Below are 22680 nucleotides of genomic sequence, written 5' to 3' on the forward strand. Positions count from 1 at the left end.
CTAACCTATGTCTGAGCTACTAACTAAGTCTAATGTTTACTAATCAGGACAATTAATTTTAGAGAGAGGGTAATGTTACAGTTCTCTACTCTCACACATTCAGTTCTACAGGTTCTACACCCTTCTATACTAGAACTCAGGACTTCTGTCCCTTAGAAACACTGTTTATAAACTATATATAGACTGACTCTCCTTATAACTCTTACTACTATCCCTCCTTACTTTATCATTCTGTTCCTTTGTTTACTCCTTTATTCTTTGTTCATTCTATAGTCTTTTACCCTTTGTCTATCCCTTTATTCTTTATACCTTTATCTTTGACCTTCCTTTCTTTTATTCTTTGTGACTCATCATTCTTAGTAGCTTACTATTCCCTGAGTACTCTTGTATAGTTTAGTATATATAGGTGTACAAGATCAGACTAGTTTTGTAGTCTTAATCTTGTTTACTCTAGGTAGTCCTGTACTCTTAGACTCACTCTATATACTTTCTACTTGTCTTACTCTCTCTCTGTGTCTGTTCTACAAGTTCTGACTATATTCTAGTACTTGTGTTCTGTATTTCTGTTGTGTAGGATAGTTGTAGCCTGGGTCCCCTTACTGAGCCTTCAGGTCCCCTTTATACTGTTACTAACATTTATTACTTTCCTATAGTCTCTCCTTAGAGCTCTTAGTTCCTTTTCCTTTATACTAATACTAGTCCTTCTCAAGTATAGAGTTTTAGAGTACTAGCTCTAGCTCTTTACTAGCTCTAATAGTCCTTTGTCTTTGTACAAAGTGTTCCTAACTAGCTATATAGTTTCTCCTTTATTTGAGTAAGTAATATTTCTTTTTATCTCTTCAGGTTTTCTCCTAGTCTTTCTCTACTATTCTCCTTACTTTAAACATTATACTCTTTCTAGATTCCCTCTCTATACAAGCATTATAAATAACTTGTCTTTGGTTAAGGTTATTAAGTAATATAGTACTAGAGTATATATTTGGTCTAAGAGAGATAAAGACCTTGTACACAGGTTTTGTTACCTTTTTCTAACTAACTTAGTACTTACTCCTTCCTGTCCCCTCTCTCTACTAATAGATTAATCACCTATTAGTAATAATTAGAGGTTTATAATACTGAGCTAGAGTTTTTACTAAGTAGGACAATAAAGGTAGTCTAAGAATCTGGCCAATCTTTAGACTTATAACTATTAGAGTTTTGTTTATAAACTACTTAGTTCTAAGTTGTTAGGAGAGATGTGTTCTCTAGGTTAATAGTACTCTCATACTGTAAATGTAGACCTGTAGCCCTTAAACCAACTATATTCTTAAAGCTACTAGCTAGGATTTATACTAGGAGAACAAGTAGAAATATAAGAAGAGTCAAAAAACTAAGAAACTACTGTATTTATAGACTACTTTTTATAATAACTAAATAACAAGAGTAAAGTAAGGAATGAAACTTGAGAATAAGATTAAAGAAATAATAAGAACAAATATTACAAAGCTAACAGGTGTATTAGAGGCTAGAAAGAATTAACAGAGTGTTGTGTATTAGAGAATATAGACTAAGAGACTATTATACAAAAGAGGCACAAGTTACTATATTAGGTAAGAAATAGATTGACTGTGTTGTAAAATGAGTACTCATTTCCTTACAGTCCTAACATCACCTCCCTTCTTAGGTTGTATGTTTTAGACAACTGAATTTAGGAGCTATTTTGTTTAAGTAAAGTGTTAAAGTCCTTAAAGGTTCCTTTTAGAATGTTTAATCATTTTAGAGTACTAGAATAAGCTTTATAGAAATCCCTAACAGTATCCTGAGTATGAGTAAAGTCATTTTCAGACTGCTAAGTTGCTTCCTAGTATCCTACCCATTTGACAAGAAACTAAAGCTTTCCCTTATAGAGTCAAGAGTTAAGGATAGTCTTAACTTTATATTTAATCTTATTATTTACAAGTTCTGAGGAAGGAGGAGAAGGAGCCTTCTGAATATTAAAGACTTAAGGAACATATGGTTTGAGCAGAATCTTATTAAACACTAGGTGAATCAACTATCTCTAAGGTAGTTTAAGCTTATATGTACTAGCTCTAACTTTTGAGTCAACCTTAACAGGACTAAACTACTTGTTATCAAACTTTTTAGTAGGTCTAGAAGTCTTTATGTTCCTTGAGTCCAAACACACTATATCTCCTAGCTTGTACTGTATAGAGGGGTCTGAATGACAATTATAGTACTTCTTTATAACTTTAGTAGCTTAGTTTAGGCTTTTCTTTATAAGTTTCTAAACATCTTTAATATACTTAGCTTATTGTTTAACTGAATATGTACCAGTCTCAGTCAAAACCAATCTAAAGCCTATAGAGTGTCTTCTAGAGTTGACATAGAACAGAGAGAACTTTGTAACAGAGTGTTCTTAATTATTATATACAAACTTAGCTATAGAAATATATTCTGCCCAGTCTGACTGTTTATAGTTAACATACAAGTAGAGATACTGTTCTATCTCTTGATTATTACACTCAGTTTTACTATTAGTTTGAGGATAATATACTATAGAGGGATTCCCTTTAATATAAAGAGCTTTGTAAAGTTCTCTTATAAACTTAGTATTAAAATATAGTCCTCTATTATATATAATCTTCCTAGGTAATCTATAGAGTCTGAAGACTTGATTCCTGTATAGTCTAGCCATTCCCTCAGCTGTAACCTCTATAGTAGTAGGAAGAGTATGTATTTACTTAGAGAAACAATTCACAATAACACAAATAGTGTTAAATCCCTTTAATGCCCTTTGTCTTATAGTGTGTAGGGATTTTGTTCTTTAGCATTTATTATAGTCTTAAACATACTTCTTAGTGTCTGTTCTCATCTGTAGCCACCAGAACTCTCTCTGAATCATTTCAAGTGTCTTCCTATACTCTGAATGTTCTACAAGCAGAGAATCATAATATTCCTTCAGAACTATTACTACAAGGTCTAATAGAACATATATCTTTGAATTCCTGTACATATAGTTATCTCTAATAAGTATACTAACTAAGTACTCCTCTCCTTTGTCTAATAATTCCTACTGAGTGTCCTAGATCTTTTACAGAATGACTTTACTGTCTGTATACACTATGCCTCTTAACTAGGAGTCTTTAATAAAGGTAACATCTTTGTTATTATACTCTCCCTTATCAAATTAAGGACTTCTAGACAGTGTATCTGCTTTTGTAAGTATTTTTCCAGGTTTATACATTAAAACAAAGTTATAGTCTGTCAGTTCTGTTCTCTAGCAAGCCTGTCTGTAGTTTAACTTGTAGGGAGCTTTAAAGTATGTCAAATTGGTATTGTCAGGCTATACTTCAAAGGTTTGTCTTACTCCTAACAAGTACTAGTACTAGTCCTTAATAGCTTTAACAATAGTAAGTATTTCTTTATTATAGATTTCATAATTTTGCTCTGTAGAGTTTAGAGACTAAGATCTGAATGCTACAGGATACTATACACCATTTTACTTTTGAGAAAGGACTACTCCAAGTGTATAATTAGACAAATCAGTTTCTACTCTAAAGAGATTATACTCATTTAGAATTGTAAGAACAGACTGTAAGCTCAATTGTCTCTTAAGCTCTTCTATAGCCTCTCTTTACTCATTTCCCTAAGTAAATAGAACCTTCCTAATTAGTTTAGTGAGTAGATGAGCTATTTTGCTATAGTCCTTAATGAATCTCTAATACTAGTTACAGAAACTAGTAAACTGTTATAATTGCTTCAAGTTCTTTAGTTCTAGCCATTCATTAATAGACTTTACTTTTTTCAGGTGTATTTAAATCTCATTGTTCCTAATAATGTGTCCAAGATACTTAGTAGTAGATCTTTCAAATTCACACTTCTAGAGCTTAAGGAACAAGTGATTCTCTTACAGAATTGTAAGAACCCTTTAAACTAAGTGTCTATACTTTTCAATATCTTTAGAATAGATGAGGATATTATTTAGATAGACAACAACTAATCCCTTATTAATTAATTTACTGAAGATATTGTTTACAAAGCCCTAGAATGTAGTAGGGGCATTTGTGAGACTAAAGAACATGACTGTAGGCTTAAACAATCCTAGATTTGTTCTAAAAGCTGCCTTCTACTTATTACCCTCTCTGATTCAAATATTATAGTATCTCTAGCATACATTAAGCTTTGTAAAGTACTTAGAATCTTTGACCTTATTCAGAAGCTCTTGAATTAAAGGTAGAGGGTACTTGTTCTTAATAGTACCTTTATTAAGCTTTCTGTAATCTTGGATTAGTCTTAAAGATCCATCCTCCTTCTTAATAAAGAAGAAAGGTAATACTATGAGAGACTTTGAATATTGAATCCTTTCTAAAGCCAGATTCTCAGAAATAAAATCCTTGAGTACATCTTGTTCTCTAGAAGCTAGAGGGTACACTTTACAATCTGTAGCCTTAAAATCCAGCTTTAGATTAATAGTATGGTTCTAAGATTAATGCTCTAGTAATTACTCAAAGGATTCTTTACTGAATACATTCTTGTATACTTTAAGATAATGAGGAATTGTAAAAACTAGGGTAGAATCATTATTAGTTCTCCTTAGGTACTCTAGAACATCTGGATACATCTCTGGTTCATTCAAGGACATAGAACAACTGTCTGGACATTTAGTAAAGGACACAATACCTTGTCCCTAATTAATCTTCAGATTATACTTGTTTAACCAATTATATTCTAGAAAGATATTACTTGATACTAATATAGTGACTGTCAGACAAATTGTCTCTGTATGTACTTTAACAGAGAGTTCCACTTTAACATAGTCCTTTAGGAGACCTCTATCATTGCTTGTACCATTAGTATTAAAGACTAGGAAGGGATTCTTAAAAGGATATGTTGTTAACTTGTTGTTCTTAACAAAACCTGTATTTATGTATAATCTAGTACACTCTGAATCAATTCAAGTATGTGTATTAATGAGTCTATAATCTGTTTTAATTGTTAAGAACATATCCAGTTGCCTTCTAGTGCTAGAGTAAATGTACAAAGCTTCCCTAGGAGAAACTAAGCCTACAAGTCTATAAGGGATGTTCAAAACTGTTCCTACACTTTCTACCTCTTCACAGACCTCAGAATCAATAGGTTCATCAAAGAAATAAGAGTTTTCACTGTCTAGAGTGTTATAATACAAACAATAATTGTCTATATTTGATTCAGATGTCTAGTATTAATTATTTACATAACAATAACTCTGTTCTAACTCTTCCTCAGATAATACAGTGTTTATACCTGAGGATTGATAAAAGACTCCTCTTCCTCAATCTGTTCCTCATCTGATTCTTCATCTATAAAATCCCCTTCCTTTAATTCCTGTATTGCCTCCACAAAAGCAAACCTTTCCTTAGGTCTTATAACTCTGAGAATCATCCTAACTCTTTAATACTGAGAAGGACAAACTCTAACAAAGTGACCAATCTCTCTACAAATGTAACAAGCTTGATTTTTCTTAGCATTGTTAATTGAGATGTCTATTGGTTCTCTAACTCCTAAGAATGTTTTTCTATTAGGAGTCAACCTGAAAGAATGTAAGGTTGGTTGAGTGTTTATCTATATATTTGAGACTTTAAAATGTATAGTAGGATTGGATTGAAAAGAGTTGTGAGCCTTGTTAGGAAGATTAAAGTGTAGACAGTTGTCAGATTGACTACTAGAGAGTCTCTTACATGTAAGAGTCTCCCTGAGTCAAGTTTTATTATTGTTAATCTGAATTACATACTTTTTCTATTCATTATAAGTATGTAAGACTAGTAATAAGTACATTAACTAACAAAGTACTTTAGGATTAAGAGCATACTAAAGTAAATCAATTAATATAGAGTCATATACTTTACTACTCAGTCCAGCTTTAGTCTTAAGAATCTTAAACTGTTAGAAAAAGACATTTATAGAGTAATTTCCTTGCTTGAGTTGTCTAAGCTTCTGGATAATAGTTTCTTTCTTACTAGAGTCATCAAATGATTACCTCAGTTACTCTATAAACTCTTAGAATGATTGTGTACAAAGAATTTCACCCTTATTGTCTGTGTTTTGGGTAACCTAATTTTCTGCCTATATAGTAGTTGTCCCTTTCTTTAAATAAGAAAGTACAAAGAGTATCTTCTTTTTACTATTATAGAAGGCTCTCTCATTAGTAAGAATATATAGTAAACATTCTCTTTTAAAGTCCTAATAATCCTTACCTCCTTTATACTCTCTGAGAGTAGTAGTAATCTTTCCAGGGTTTCTAGTAGGAGTATAACACATTACTATAGTAACAGCTTGACTAGTAGCCTCTGTAATCAATTGAGAGACTGAATTCATGTCTAAGTGTATATATACACCTTACTAGGGCTGTACAGACTTGTAGGGGAGTATAGGAGAGTTTCCTGAAGGATTTGACATTGTTCCTAATACTAACTCTAATGAATCAACTTCTAAAGCACTAAATACTCTTTTAAATGCTTGAGCAAGCTCTAAAATGTCTGGGTCTTTGTTAGAGACCAGTATGAATGATTATAAACAATGTCTAAGTCCTAGGAACAGTTCCTTCAACTAGTTTACTACTTAGACAACTTTAATCTTTCAGTTTTAAACTCTTAAGCTACTTATATATACTTTATTCTAAGTACAATCTAGTAACTCTTATCTAATAACACTAAATAACTGTAAGACAATACTAGACTTTTGAACTGTAATGTTCCTAAAAGTATTACTACTTGAGAGAGGCTCTAGTCAACTAGCAAACAAAGGCTAGAGATCATGCCTTACAATTGGTAGGTCAAAAAGTGTTTAGAAAAGAGTATAGCTATACAAATTACAAAGACAACACACAAACTCAAAAGAGTGAAAGAGGGAAAAGAATGGTAGTAATACAACCTTAAGAGTAGAGTATAAAATAATAGAAAATGAAGTAACAAATGAGTAAGGGACAATATGAAGTTAATAGGATAGTAAATTAGTTTAATAGTTCTTTAAGAAAGTAAAGGTATATTTATAAAGAGAGTAAGAAATACTTAAACAAGTAGCAGCTCAGCTTAAGTAAACCAATTGAGTAGTAGCTTAGATTTGGCATATTTGGCATATTTGGCAGATTAAGTAGATTGTATAGGAGAAGTGACTAAGTAGTAGTTTAAGTTAGAGAAAGTCAAGTAGTAGCTCTAACTATATGTAGGAAACAAATTGAACAGTAGTTTAGACTTAAGAGAGAGTAGGATTAGATAAAGAGGATAGTCAAGTAGTAGCTCAGACTAGGAGGATATTAATCAAGTAGTAGCTTGGACCAAGAGTAGTATTAAGGTAGAGATGAGTTTTTTTGACTCTTATGTTAGAGGAGATGTGTTCTCTAGGTTGATAGTACTCTCAAACTGTAAATGTAGACCTGTAGCCCTTAAACTAACTATATTCCTAAAGCTACTAGCTAGGATTTATGCTAGGAGAACAAGTAGGAATACAAGAAGAGTCAAAAAACTAAGGAACTACTGTATCTACAGGCTGCTTTTTATAATAACTAAATAACAAGAGTAAAGTAAGGAATGAAACTTGAGAATAAGATTAAAGAAATAATAAGAACAAATATTATAAAGCTAACAGGTGCATTAGAGGCTAGGAAGAATTAACAGAGTGTTGTGTATCAGAGAATATAGACTAAGAGGCTATTACACAAAAGAGGCACAAGTTATTATATTGGGCAAGAAATGGATTAGCTGTATTGTAAAATGAGTACTCATTTCCTTACAGTCCTAACATAAGTCTTGAGTTAGGCTTTCTAAACTTAGTTACTGTATTTTACAATTCCTAACATCCAGTCCCTCCTAAGTAATACTTTCTTAAACAGTATTACTACTATTGTAAAATACTTGCTTTATAATTGATTGGGTTAGGATTTAATTTTGGGTAGGATTTGTGTCCTTCCCTCCTTCTTTTTCCTTTATTTTGTATGTCCTTTACTAGTATCTGTTCCTTTAGATACTTTTCTTCTTTATAGTCTGCCTCTTTTGTATTCTATATTAAAGTGAATATAAATGCCCTTTCCTTTCATTTTAGCTTTTACAGCTTACTTTCATAGCTGAAAAGTGAGAGCCACACTTGTGAGTATAGTTTTCCTTTTAATAGTTGTAACTAGTTAACTTATTAAAAGGGCTTCTACCTTTACCTTAGTTACTATTATTCTGCTTTCAGTGTCAGTCTGTAATATAGACTAATGTGTCCTCTACCTCCTAGTTCTTTACTAGCTAGCTCTAGTTTGACTAGTATTCAGACTTCCTGACTAAAATAGTACACTCTAAAGGCTAAATTTAACTAGTAGGAAGTTATTCCCTCTTGTTTATAGTTTCTAGTTTAGTTACCCTCTTTAGTTTTACTTCTGTTCAGAAGGTGTGTGTAGAGCACTTATTATATGTTATTGTGAAGGAGACATATAATATACTAATACCCTTTTAATCCTTGTATTAGGAGTAATTTTCTAATTTACTTAAATCATATTGTTATAATCAGTCTAGTACTTCAGACTTGTTATAAGAATAGTTTAATGTCATATTTAGAACATTACTCACTCAGTTAAGAGCTACTATACTATAATACTTTTATTATAGGAATAGTTTTCTGTCTTGTTTAGAACATTACTATAATAACCTCTTTCTCTTAGATTTATTATAGGAACAGTTTAATGTCTTATTCAGGACCTATACTATAATATTCTCATTATTAAAATCTATTATAGGAATAGTTTAATGTCATATTCAGAACCCTTTTCTATTATACTTTTTATTCTATCTAGAGTCTGTTATTTCCTCCTAGAGGAGTTATTCCCTTTTTAATAGTTTCCCTCAAGAAGATCTTATCTTCCTTACTTTTTACTTTTAAAAAGTAAGTACTCATAATTATTTCCTATATCCTCCTTACTTATAGTTTGTTACTAGCTTCTACTTCTTCATACTTCTTTATGTACTTTTGTCTTATCTCTTCAACAAGAGCTCTTAGTATTCTGTCTAGATTCAGAATATTGTTTACATCTTCTTGAGTAAATTGTGGTTGTATTTGTTATTGTCTTATAAGTTGTTGTATAATAGAATTTCCTAGTATAGTACTGTGTTCCTTCATTTTCCTATACTCTTCCTTACAATTAGTATGATCCTCTTCTAATTGTAGTGTTTTTATATAGTATGTACTATTGTCTTCTTTAGATTCTTCTATATTCTAAGTACCTTTTATTTGTTTCTGAGATTACTATCTTTTATAACTACTTGTTTGTCTCCTTTTTCTTTTTAGTATTATTAGAGATTGGTTCTCTGTAGTAGGTTTGTTATTCAGCTGAATTCTTTCCAACCCTTCCCTAATTTCCTTTGTACTTGAATCTGAAGCTAGAATACTAAAGTATTCTGAAGACTCTAATTTCCTTTTTATCTAATCTTTCCACATTTGTTCTTCTTGTAGGATTATGTCTCCTGAATCCTGTTCCTTAACTAGTATTCTTTTACTTATTAGTAAACCATACCCTAGTCTCTTTGTTAACCAGTTTTCTAAATATAGAGACTTTACTACTTTTGGATGATTAATGTAAAATTCTCTGATTAACTTTACTAAATTAGTTAATCCTTCTCTAAATGGTTCTCAAGTATTGTTTATGTCTGGATAGTCTAACCATTTAATCAAATATTAATATTTGTTCCTCCTCTTCCTACTATCTAATATGTTTTCTACTGTGTATTCCTATTCCTTGTTTATTAATTCTGGGTCTGGATTAGTATACACTTGTCTTCCTAGATATTCCTTTTCTTTATAAGGTATTAACAATCCTGAGTAGAAAACTAGATAAATATTTATTCCTTCTAGTAGTTTTAATTTGTAATTTACTACCCTTATTTGCTTTTCTATTTCAAATAGTCCTATGTACCTGTTTGCCAACTTTCTAGTTAGTACTGTTAAATTTAAGTTTTTACTGTCTAGTAAAACTAAATCTCCTTCTTTTAGTTCTGGAAGATTTCCTCTATGTTTGTTAGTGTACTTTTTCATTTGTTCCTATAATTTCTCTATTACTTCCTTAGCATTTGATTGTACTATCTTTATCTCCTCTAAGTATTTGTTTACTTCCTCTACATTTGACTTTTTATAATTAAAAGTCATGTTAGGATGCCTCCTATATATTAGGTAAAAAGGTGTATGTTTAGTAGTAGAATACTACTTATTATTATAAGCAAATTCTGCTGTTAGTATAAACTCCTCCTAATCTTCTTGTCTGTAGTTAACATAATATCTTAGATATTGTTCCAATTCCTGATTTACTCTTTCTGTCTGTCTATCTGTCTCTAGATAGTAAGCAGTTAATAATGATTGTTTAATACCTAATTGTACACATATTTGTTTAGTAAAATTACTAGCAAATTGTGGTCCTTTATCTGTAGTTATTTTCAAAGGTAATCTATGTTTTGAGAAAACATATTGTATAAACAATTTTACTGTTTCTTTAGAATCCATTTCCTTTTTACAAGGAATAAAGATTCTCATCTTTAAAAATCTGTCTACAATTATTAGTACTAAATCTTTACCAGTTTGTGTAACTGGTAATCCTGTTATAAAGTCCACTGTTACATATTCCCAGGGTCCTATTAGAATTTTAAATGGTTGTAATAGTGGTTGTGTTTTTCCTCTCTTATGTTTTGTCTTTTAACATATTACACAAGTGTCTACATATTCTTTTATCTAGTTAGTTATTCCTAGCTAGTAGTATGTTCTCCTAACTAATTCTAAAGTATTTCTGAGTCCTGAATGTCTAGCTATAACACTATTATAATATTGTTAAACAATTCTGACTTTTTCTTCCTGTTTACCTTCTCTTAGTAATAGTATCTTGTTACTATTATTAGTTCCTGAGTCTGTTTCTATAGTTTCTTCTACTGTTATTGTTTTAATCTGTATTTCTGACTCCTTGAACATTTTCTGAGAGAGTAATACAACTTTCTAATTATCTTTTTCTTTCAGCTTATAATCAGGTCTTCTAGAGAGTGTATCTGCTCTATTTTTCTTGCCTGCTCTGTATTCTATTTTGAAGTTGTATCTACTTAGTTCTAGTACTTATCTTACTTGTCTCCTATTTAACTACTTTTTGTTTTAGAAGGTTTTCAAATTAGATTAGTTAGTTATTATTCTAATTTAATGCTTGGCTCCTTCTAAATAATGTCTCCAGTTTGCTAATACTTTTATAATAGTATATAACTCCTTATCTAGTACTGTATAATTTCTTTCCTGTTTACTAAAAGTAGAAAAGTAATAAGTTATAGGATACAATTCTTTATCTTCTTGTTCCTGTAATAATATTACTAAGTATACAAAGTCTAATGTATCAGTTTCTATTATGAATTGCTTTTTATAGTTTGGTCTTACTAATACTAGTACTTTAGCAAATACTTCTTTTATAGCTTTAAAAGAGACTTCTTAAGTGTCTCCCTATATTATAGTTCTTTTCTATAATAGTAAACTTAATAATGGTTGGTTTTACTTTTCTAGAGTAGTCTTTTACAAATTTCTTATAGAAATTAAAGAATCCTAGTATTTTCCTAATATCTCTTTTTGTTTAAGGTCTAAACCATTCCTGTATAGCTTTTATCTTGTAAGGATCTGCTTTTAGTCTATCTTAATTAACTACAAAACCTAAGTAGTCTAATTCTTATTTATTAAAGAAACACTTTTCTGGTTTACAATAAAAGTCTGCTTTCCTTAATAATTGTAGCACCTTTTTAGTTAGCTCTAATAGCTCTTTTTGTGTTTGAGTATAGATAATAATATTATCTAAATATATTACTATCCCTTTACCTATTAATTCTTTAAAGAGTTGATTCATAACTCTTTGAAACACTACTAGTACATTTATTATTCTAAACTGTATTACTAGTAGTTTATATAATCCTTTATATGTTCTAAAGGCTTGTAAGTATTTTTGTCCTTGTTTTATCCTAATGTTGTTATATCTACTTTTAAGATTAAGAGTTGTAAACCATTTTGCTTCCTTTAAATAATCTAGTAATGTGTACATTATAGGTATAGGAAATGGATCAGGTTCTACTATCTGATTCAATTTTCTATAGTCTATAACCATTCTCACTCCTAAGTCCTTTTTCTTTACAAAGAATACTAGTGATACAATTTTAGAATGACTTTCTCTAATATATTCTTTCTTTAAGTTTTCCTGTATAAATTCCTCTACTACTTCTTGTTCCACAGGAGTTAGAGGATATACTAAACATATTTTAGGTAATTCTGCTCCTTCCTTTAATTTAATATCCATGTCCTATCTGGAATACTTTAGCAATCTTTCTGCTTTATCTTTATTAAACTTATCTAAGTAATCCTATAATTCCTTTAGTACTAATTCCTTTTTATCTCTTTCTAGACCTATTCCTAATCTGTTTAGTACTTTTGCTTTTTCTTGTAAAGCTTTCTATACTATACTAGAGACCTTGTTTAACTGTTTTCTAAGCTTCTGTTCTTTACTAGTTTGATAAGATAATGTTTGTTAGAGTACTCCTAACTCCTCTTACTTGTTAGTTTCTATTAACTAATAGGATACTAGATTCATCCTCTTTACAGACAGTTTTAGAGTTTCTAACCTTCTTTTCTTTATAGGTAGAGGTGTACTTCCTGTACTTTCTCCCCTTTTTCTTTTTACATACTTATTATATAATGTAATATTTTGCATTTTCCTTTTTGTCTCCTGTATTTGCTTTTCTCCTAGTCTTGTTCTATTTATTATGTCTAGGTCTGCAAATTTCTTATCTACTCTATAAGTGATTACCTTTGCTTCATACATAATAAGAGTAGGTTACTAGTATTGAGGTACTTTTAGTAGTATTACTACTTCTTTAGAAATAGTTACCTTGTCTAATAACCTAGTTATTTCCTCATCTGTATCTATGTCTTTGTCTAATAAATATAATCTTATACTAGATTCTGGTTGTATGTCCAGTATAGTTCCTAAAGGGCTCTGTTACAATTCCTGTGTTGTTAAGCTTTTAATAAGTGTTACAAGTGTTAATACTAGAATAGAAGTTATAGAAGCTTTTCCTTTGTCTTTATCTTCTTTATTGTTTGAAAACTAAATACTTTCTAATCTACTACTATCTGATTCTGAATCTGATAGTATAAGTGTCTGACTACTTAAACAAAGTAAAACCTTTGTTTAATTATCAAATAAGAGAAGTCAGAAGTAGTACAGGAAAGATCAAACTACTAGGCAAAAGTTGGGAAAAGAAAAGGAACTAAAACAGAGAGAAAAAGGTAAAAGAATACTCTCAAATTTAAAGTATGAAGAAAACCAAAACAAAGAAGTTATTCTACAAACTCCTAATAAACACTTATTATTATAAGTGTTTATTATTACAAATTTGAACCATCTATTACTAATTTTAGTATTTAACCATACTTAAGCATTATACTTCTATCCTCCTTTATTAATTGTACTATTAGCATTTCTAACAATTACCCTAGATTTGTCATTCTTTATAAGTTTTAACTTGAGAGCTTTAGCTATTTTTAGTAATAAAGTACTTAATTCTATACTTGAGTCAAACATAGTTTTAATTGTTACTTACTGTCCTCTGTATAATATAATTACTTTACAGGTAGGATAGAGTACTACTTGTACTGTCTAGTAGATTTTTGTTAGTTACTTTTCTTGTAAAGTTTCTTTTACCTTTTTCTCTACTCCTAAGTTTAAAGACTCTACTACCTTTAAACTCTGGATCAAAAATCCTCTTTACTTGATCCTTCTGTTTCCTCCTCTTTATTAATGTGAGCTTCCTGTTCTTCAGGGATTACTGTGTTCCTCTTTGTAAACTTTCTATTAGATTTATACTTTAGCCTTTTACCTTAAGGATTTCTTCTAGTACAATTTCTAGCCATATATCCTTTCTACCCACATTTGAAGCATACTATTTCCCTACCTTTTGTTATCCTGTCAATTTCCATTAGTACTCTATAATAATTACTAGGAGGTTTGTATTCTTGTCTAAATGTCTTTGTGTGTACTATTCCTCTCTCTAGACTGAGAGCTGTGTCTGTCTATTCCTTGAATGTCCATTCTGTATAACTAGGGATAGTAACTAACTGTTGTAATTTGCTAGAGTTTAATCCATTTTTATATAAATGAATTGTGACAGGATTTTTTCCATATACTCCTAGTTTATACTCCTTAGGTAGGTAGACTAATATTCTCTTGAATGTTTTATTGTATTCTATGATTGTTAGTTTTCCTTGTCTCAAATTGTACATTTGAGTTTGAGCTGTCTCTGTAGAATCATAGTATTTTCTACTTGCTTCTCTTAGATTAGTTAAAAATGTTTCATAATCTTTCCAGATTTCTGGAACTAAGCTTTTTCCTTCTGTCACAAATGATATTACTTTTCCATTCATATGACTTACTATTTTCCCTCTTAAGTATAAAATTACTGTTTCTACTTTATCCAAATCATTTGTAATGTTATAATGTCTGAAGTGTATTGTCAGATTTGTTTTAAACACTTCTAAATCTTCCCCTTTCTGTCTTAAAAACTTTAGCAGTTTAAGATTAATTTTCCTTGTTCCCTCTATATTACTCTCTTTCTAGTTACTAGATTCTGAATTTAGTGTGTAAGAGTCTAATAAACTTGACTCTGAACTAGTACTACTTTAATAGGCTTAATATAACTAACTATAATAATCCTGTGTTAGTATTCCTTCTACTATAAAGGTATCTAGTAACATAGACTGTTTAATTTCTTTAACTGTCTAGCTTTCCTGAGTAATAACTTCTGACTAACCTTAGAGGCTTCTAGGAGATCCTAGTAGACTATCTGGATGTTGTGTTTCAATTCTACTATACTCTTAAAATGTTTGGATTCCTCCCTGTATTGTATTAACAAGCTCTTCTTCTTTAGCTGAAGAGTCTAATAGTTTACTTTCTTAATCTTCTTAGATTGTGTTTTCCTAGATGAATTGTTCCTGTCTCTAGAGATATTTAGTATTAGAAGTACTTCCTTCTCTCCTATTACCTTATTGTTCCTCTCTACTAATATTTTGTAATATAGTAGTTAGGTTAAATTGTGACTGTACTAACCTATTTAGGAATACTTGTACTATTCCTGATTCAACTTGTACTTCTTATACTCTGTTAGTAAGGTCCTGTATTTTGTCTAAGATTTCTTATAGCTTTGTATGAATATTAAATATATTCAAACTTTGTCCTTCCAGATCTGCTTGTATCCTTTCCAGTTTTTCTCCTTATTGTTCAGATTGTATAAGACTAGACAAGTATGTGATTTCCTCTTGTATAGTTCTATAATGTAAGTCTTGACTTTGAGTAGACTTGATTATTCTGTTAAAACCTAAAAATTGTTCTATCTAAGCTGTTGTCCTTGTAACCTAAAGACTATAATAGGTCTCCAAATTGTTTGAATAGGAGTGGTTAGAGTATAGTCTTGTTCTCTGAGCCAATCTTGTACTGTTCCCTAATTGAGTCTTCCTCCTATTCTAAGAATATGTAACAAAGAGTGTTCCTACAAGTAGTAGGAATATGAGAATGGTTGAGGGATTAGATAATAAAGGACTGTATAATAATAGGCTTCTGTCTGTACTTAGTACTAGTTGTTGTTTGTATAGTGTTCTAGTCCTTTCCTTAATCTGATACAAAGCTACTTTTATAGCTTGTTAACTTTGTTTAGTATAATATTACAAAAGTTACTTACTTTTACAATATCTGGATATTCTTGTTCTAGTACAAGTAATACACTGTGTAACAAATTACAATGTTGTTGTAATGTGTATAAGTGACTTAAGTATCCTTGAATTTGTTTAATCCAAACTTGTTGATTGACAGGAGTACCTGTTGAGTAGGTAACAGTTAATACTACTCTTCCTTGTTTGAAAGAGTTTAGAGGAATTTCCTCTTGTATTCAAAATAGTATTCCTTTAATACCTTCTAGTATTAATACTTGTTCCTGTGTGTAAGCTACTAAATAATTAAGAACTAGTAGTACTTCTTAATTAATCTTTCTTTTCTTACTACAAAAGAAAGTTACTTACCTTAACAACTGTTCTAAGTAGTAGAGTAACTTGTCTACCTACTTTGACTACTAATTATTAAGATTAGTTAATATTATAAAGTAAGTGTTAGAGTTTATATACCTGTATACTAATTCCAGGTTGAGTTCCCTTTAGTAGACTAGAGCTTTACTAGAATAGTAAAGATTTGTAACTAAGTTAGAGTTTTATTAAAGTATTAGATATACTTACTTTACTAGTTGTTAGTAACAGTGTAGAGGGGACCTGAAGGCTCAGTAAGGGGACCTAGGTTACAACTATTCTACACAACAGAAATAATAGGATACAAGTACTAGAACATAGTTGGAACTTACAGAATAGAGAGAGAGAGAGAGTGAGACAAGTATAGAGTATATAGAGTAAGTCTAAGAGTATAAGACTACTTAGAGTAGACAAGATCAAGACTACAGAACTAGTCTGATCTTGTACATGTATATATACTAAACTACACAAGAGTACTTAGGGAATAATGAGCTACTAAGAATGAAGAATGAAAAGGTTAAAGATAAGTAAACAAAGAATGAAGGGGTAGACAAAGGAAAGGAGTAACAAGGTAGAAAGGGGTAGTAGTAGGAGCTACTGTAAGGATCATTCTGTATATAGTTCATATACAGTACATCTGAGGGATGAAAGTCTTAAGTTCTAGTCTAGAAGGCTACAGAACTAATAGAACTGAGTGTGTAAGAGTGGCAGATTATAACAATATAAGAATTATAACTCTTAGGAAAGTTTATAATAGTATATATTGTACCCCTCTTCTAATATAGTATAATACTTCTTCTACTATCTTATAATCCTTAAATAAGTTAATTTACAGCTTATATCTTATCTGAATAGCTTATTATACAATATATATTTTATTTAAATATTTTATTCTTTACTAACAATACTAAATAGTACATAATATTAACACATTATAATAGAGACAAAACTATTACTATCTTAGCAAATTATAACAACTAATAAACATACTATAAGTATTTATCTTCTTGTACTCTTTCTTCCTCTACTTTGTAAGTTTGTCCTAGTATTTATGTTTCTCTACAAACAGTAAATACTATTAGTATAAGATTGTTTTGGAGAGGTTAGCTCATGTAAGGAAACTCACTGTTCTGTTACAGTTCTCCACTCTTGTACTTTCAGTTCTGAGAGTTCTGTACCCTTCTATACTAGAACTCAGGACTCCTGTCTCTCAGAGGTACTGTTTATAGACTATATGTGTACTGACTCTTACTACTACCCTTCCTTACTTTATCATTCTATTCCTTTGACCACCCCTTCATTCTTTGTTCCTTCTATAGTCTCTTACCCTTTGTCTATCCCTTCATTCTTTGTACCTTTATCTTTGACCTTCCCTTTCTTTCATTCTTTATAGCTTATTATTCTTAGTAGCTCATACTCCTTAAGTACTCTTATATAGTTTAGTATATATAAGTATACAAGATTAGACTAGTCCTGTAGTCTTAATCTTGTCTACTCTAGGTAGTCCTGTACTCTTAAGCTTACTCTATATACTCTACTCTTGTCTCACTCTCTCTCTCTGTCTGTTCTACAAGTTCTGACTACATTCTAGTACTTGTGTTCTGTATTTCTGTTGTATAGGATAGTTGTAGCCTAGGTCCTCTCACTAAGCCTTTAGGTCCCCTCTACACTGTTACTAACATCAGATTAAGACTACCTATTACTACTCTACAACTCTTCTACATTTTGAGTATTAGTACTTACTGTTACATTAATCTCTTTTCTTTGTCCCAACCTTTTTACATTTTTAAATTTTAAACTTTCTAAATCCTTTTAAACTTTTGCCACCCTTCTTCTATTCATTACCCCTTTTAGTTTAGTGTCAATTCCTTTATAGTGTAAACATAGACCCTTCTGTGCCAACCATTTCCTCTACTGTCCTACCAGATTAGTAGTTACAAGTAGACCTAACTTAATACATACAGACCTCTATTTAAGAGACCTTTACTAACTACATACTCTCAGCCCCTTTAGAACCTGTTCTAGTCATTCTGGAAGTTACAACCTGTTTTAGAAAGAAAGTGTATATAGTCTACCCTTTAGACTTTAATAGGTAGTACTTTAAGGACTTTTAGTACTAAGTCAAACTATATGTAGCTACTACTTTGACTAATCTATTCTTAGATCTCAATTGTATCCTATTTGTCCTCTCCTTCATAAAGGAAGGCAATACAACCACCTGGGTCTAGAACTGGATTGAAGGCTATCAGATTAGAAGCCTGATCTGACTTTAGAACAACAAGTCATATTTAGAATTCATAGGACAGCTCTGTACTTCCTTCATTAATCTAAATAAGAAGTACAATATGTAGAACAAGCTTGTGTCTCTATGACAGAGCAAACATTCTACTAATACCTTCTTTCAGGAGTTTGATATCCTGGCCTAAAAGGCAGGATTTGTACTTAGGTTTAATAATGTCCTTATTAGAATACTAGAAAAAGCTCTCTACCTGGAACTAGTCAATAAGATTCTCAGAATAATACTAGAACTGATTACTTACACTAAGTAGAAGACACACACTATTTCCTTTAACTAAGCTACAGTTTAAATGTGTCAAGTCTGTACAGAATACTTACAGATGTGTTCAGCTCTGACAGTTCTGAACCCTTAGATCAATCTGCCTATAATTTGTAATCAATCTGTTCTAATAAACATTAGAGAAGCCTGAAAGTAAGGAGTATACTTTGTCTACAGAAAGTCAGAGTACTAAATTAAGGACTGTCTACAGAAGTAACAGTATATCTGTCAGGTCATTAGAGTAATAATAAGTAACAAGTAGAATTTGTAGTAAGAAGCCTTTTCTACAAATTCAGAAGTTACCTCAGAACTCCTAGACCCTAACTATGTACTCTAGGATTTTGTAGAGGCCTAACAGTAAATACAGTACTAAAGGACTATAACTTGGATTTTTTAATAGCTACTTTTGATTCAATAGACACTGTAGGATTAGAAGTAAATAAAGTAAGAAAAGTAGAAAAAGTAGAAAAAATAAATCAACAAAATTATTTATTAGAAAGAAAAAAACTGAAAACAAAAGTAGATAGTTCTCTTATTTCTTCTGATTCTTCTAATTCTTCTCTTTACACTTTATCCAAGTCTAAATCTGTACAATCTGACTTGCTACTTCTATATTCTAAAATCTTAGAACATTCAGAATACTACCCAGCCCTGTTTACTACTTAGTAGTTTGTCTATAGTATTAAGTAGGGATAGTCTTAGCTAAGTTCACAGTTAAGAACATGAGTCTGTCCTTGTTAAAAGAGAGAGGTTAATAAGGAAATGTTAGTGTATATACTTACTCTCTTAGACAACAAGACTGTATAAACTGTATGTTCCCTTTAGAACAAGTAGTAGTTTATCTAAGAATGTTCTAGACACTAGCTCTAAGTCTCTGTCCTCTTAGCTCCCTCCTTAGGATCTTCCTAGATCTGAACAATAGCTCTAGTAGACAGTAAATACACTAGTTTGTGTATTAATAAGGCCTTTATATAGGAACACTACCTCCCTACTTAATGTGTTCTACTTCTGATCCTAGTATATAATACAGACAGAACCCTGAACCAGAATAGTCAGATTACTGAGTTTGTCCAACTACAGATGACTATTCAGGATTATGAGGAAAGTATTAAGTTTAGAGTCACTAACCTTAGAAAGACAGATGTCTTTATTAGATTCAAATAGCTTAAGACTCACAACCCTACTATTAACTAGTTAGAGTAGACACTTGTGTTTAATCAGTGTCCTGAGTCTTACAGTTACCTTATACTACTGTTCTAAGTGAATATAAACACTTCTAATATTACTAACAGTTCTAATAAAGGTGACTAGTTGTTCTTCTTTAACTAGGATAAATATGTGGATACATATTCTAGTTAAGGTAGAACAGAGTTGATCTGAAGAATGTCTGAGACAGAACCAGTCTAGAACCCTCTTAGAACAACTCTACTCTAGAACACATATAGACTCAGCCTACCAGATTTTGTTAAAGAGTTCCTTAAAGTCTTTAGTAAAGAGGAATTCAACCAGCTTCCTAAATACTGTCTCTAAGACTATACAATTGAATTGACTAAGGGTTTCCAACCTAAGAATTGTAAGGTCTACCTACTTAACAGAGACAAGTAGGAGGCACTCAACAAGTTCCTTTAGGAAAATCTTCAGAACAGCTGGATCTGACCCTTAAAGTCCTTTATAGTCTCTCCTTTCTTCTTTGTCAAAAAGAAAGATGAGAAGCTCTACCTAGTCTAGGATTATTATTGTCTTAATAAGAGTACTGTTAAAAACAAGTACCTACTCCCCCTAATTTAGGAGCTCATTAATAAGACACATACATTTAGGGTTTTTACTAAGTTGGATGTTTAATAAGGATATAATAATATTTGGATCTAAGATAAAGATGAGTAGAAGACTGTGTTCTAAACCAATTACAGATTGTACAAACTAACTATAATGTTCTTCAGACTAACTAACTTGCTTACAATGTTCTAGTCATTTATGAATCACATCCTTACAGATCTGATTAACTCAGAGTATGTTAGTGTGTATCTGGACAACATTCTAATCTTCACCCAGACAGTCAAGCACTATTACTGACTGATCTGAGCAGTTCTACAATAGCTCTAAGATAATAAACTGTTCCTTTAAGAAGTAAAGTACTCTTTTGTATAGGAATCAGTAGATTATCTAGGCTTCATAATTGGTGAAGGAGAGGTCTATATGAATCTAGTAAAGGTAACTATAGTTCAGAACTGGCTACAACCTTAGAACCTGAAACAGGTTTAAGTATTTCTTAAGTTTGTAAACTACTACTAATACTTTATTCAAGACTTTAGTACTATTGTCTGGCCCCTTCACAATCTTACTAGCAAAGATGTTTCTTGACAATAGAATGATTAGTAGTAGTCTGTGTTTGAGTCCCTAAAGTAGACTATTACTAGTAAGCCTGTATTAGTAGTTCTGACAGTTACAGACAAGTTCTAAGTTGAAGCTGACTCTTCTAACTTTACAAATAGAGTAGTACTGTCCTAGTTTATTGACAGAAAGTAGTGTCTAATAGTGTTTCAATTAGAATCCCTCTCTGTAACAGAACAGAACTACCCTATCTATAACAAGGAACTCCTTACAATTGTCTGTTCTCTAGAGGAGTAGTATTAATATCTCCTTAGTACTGTATAAAAGTTTAAGATTTAAAATAATCACCTTAATCTCTAATACTTCTAAGTGTCTCAGAAGCTTAACTACTACTAAGCCTACTAGATGTTAGAACTGTAAGACTATAACTTTGTACTAACCTACAAACCTAGAACACAAATAACAAAAGCTGATTTACTCTTAAGACAAGTAGGTTATGAAAGGAGAGAGAATGATAACAAAAATCTTGTTCTCTTAGACAATTCCTACTTTGTGTCTAAGACAATCTAAGAGATCTGACTCAAATCTAAGAATGTTAACTTTGTCACCTACATACAGTAAGCTCTAAGACACATACAGGACCAGGTTGTAGTAAAGTAGTTAGAGAAGCAGGCTAGGGATTAGGAGAAGGATAAGGATAAACAGGTTTACTAGGAAGGCTGACTGTATGTTCTGAAGGATTAGAAGCTGTAGAAGGACATTGTCTAAGCTTATTATAACAATCTGACTGTAGGACATCCAGACTGACACAAAATGTAGGAACTTATTACTTAGAACTACTAGTAGTCAGGAATATAGAGAGAAATCCTAAAGTATGTAACTAGTTATAATACATACTAATAGACTAAGGCCTACTAGACAAGGGTTCAGACTCCTCTACATTTGTATTAGATTCTAAATCACTCTTAGGAAGAAGTCTTAGTAGACCTGATTAGTGAGCTACCTAAGTTTTAGGGTTATAATACTATTTACATGATTGTTGACTGATTCTCTAAGTAAGTCTATACAGTTCTGACCTGAACAGAACTTACTTCTAAAGGTATAGTGTGTATTTATTAGAATCATATCTTCTAGTTACACAGACTCTCTTAGAAGCTCATTCACAATTGTAGACTACAATTCAAGTTGAAATTTATACAGGACTTGTATACACTTCTCAGAATTCAAGGGAACCCTTCTACTATATATTACTTACAGACTGACAGTCAAACTGAGTGAGTCAATCAGGAGATTAAGCTCTACCTCTAAATGTTTATTAATTATTAGTAATCAGATTGGTCTGAATAGTTAGCTCTGACAGAATTTGTACACAATAACTAGTAACACTCTATAATAGGACAGTCTCTGTTCTTCCTCAATTATAAGAGACATCTGTACTAGGGGACAGTTTCAAACTGAAACAGTAGTTCTGAATCTGTAACAGACTTTGTAGAACAAATACACAGAACCAGGGAGGATACACAAGCTCTTTTAGAAAAGGTAGTACAGATTATAAAGTAGAACTATAATTAGAAAAGGTCTGTAGCTAAGGATTACTAGCCTAGTAACAAAGTTATACTAGAAGCTACTAACCTGACTATAGATTACTTAATAAAGAAGTTGGACAACAAGTACTTTGAACCCTTTGTTATTAAAAAGAAGGTTAGTGCCTCTGTCTACAAACTCTAACT

Source organism: Fomitiporia mediterranea (assembly GCF_000271605.1).
Source record: "Fomitiporia mediterranea MF3/22 unplaced genomic scaffold FOMMEscaffold_1, whole genome shotgun sequence".
Taxonomy (NCBI): domain Eukaryota; kingdom Fungi; phylum Basidiomycota; class Agaricomycetes; order Hymenochaetales; family Hymenochaetaceae; genus Fomitiporia; species Fomitiporia mediterranea.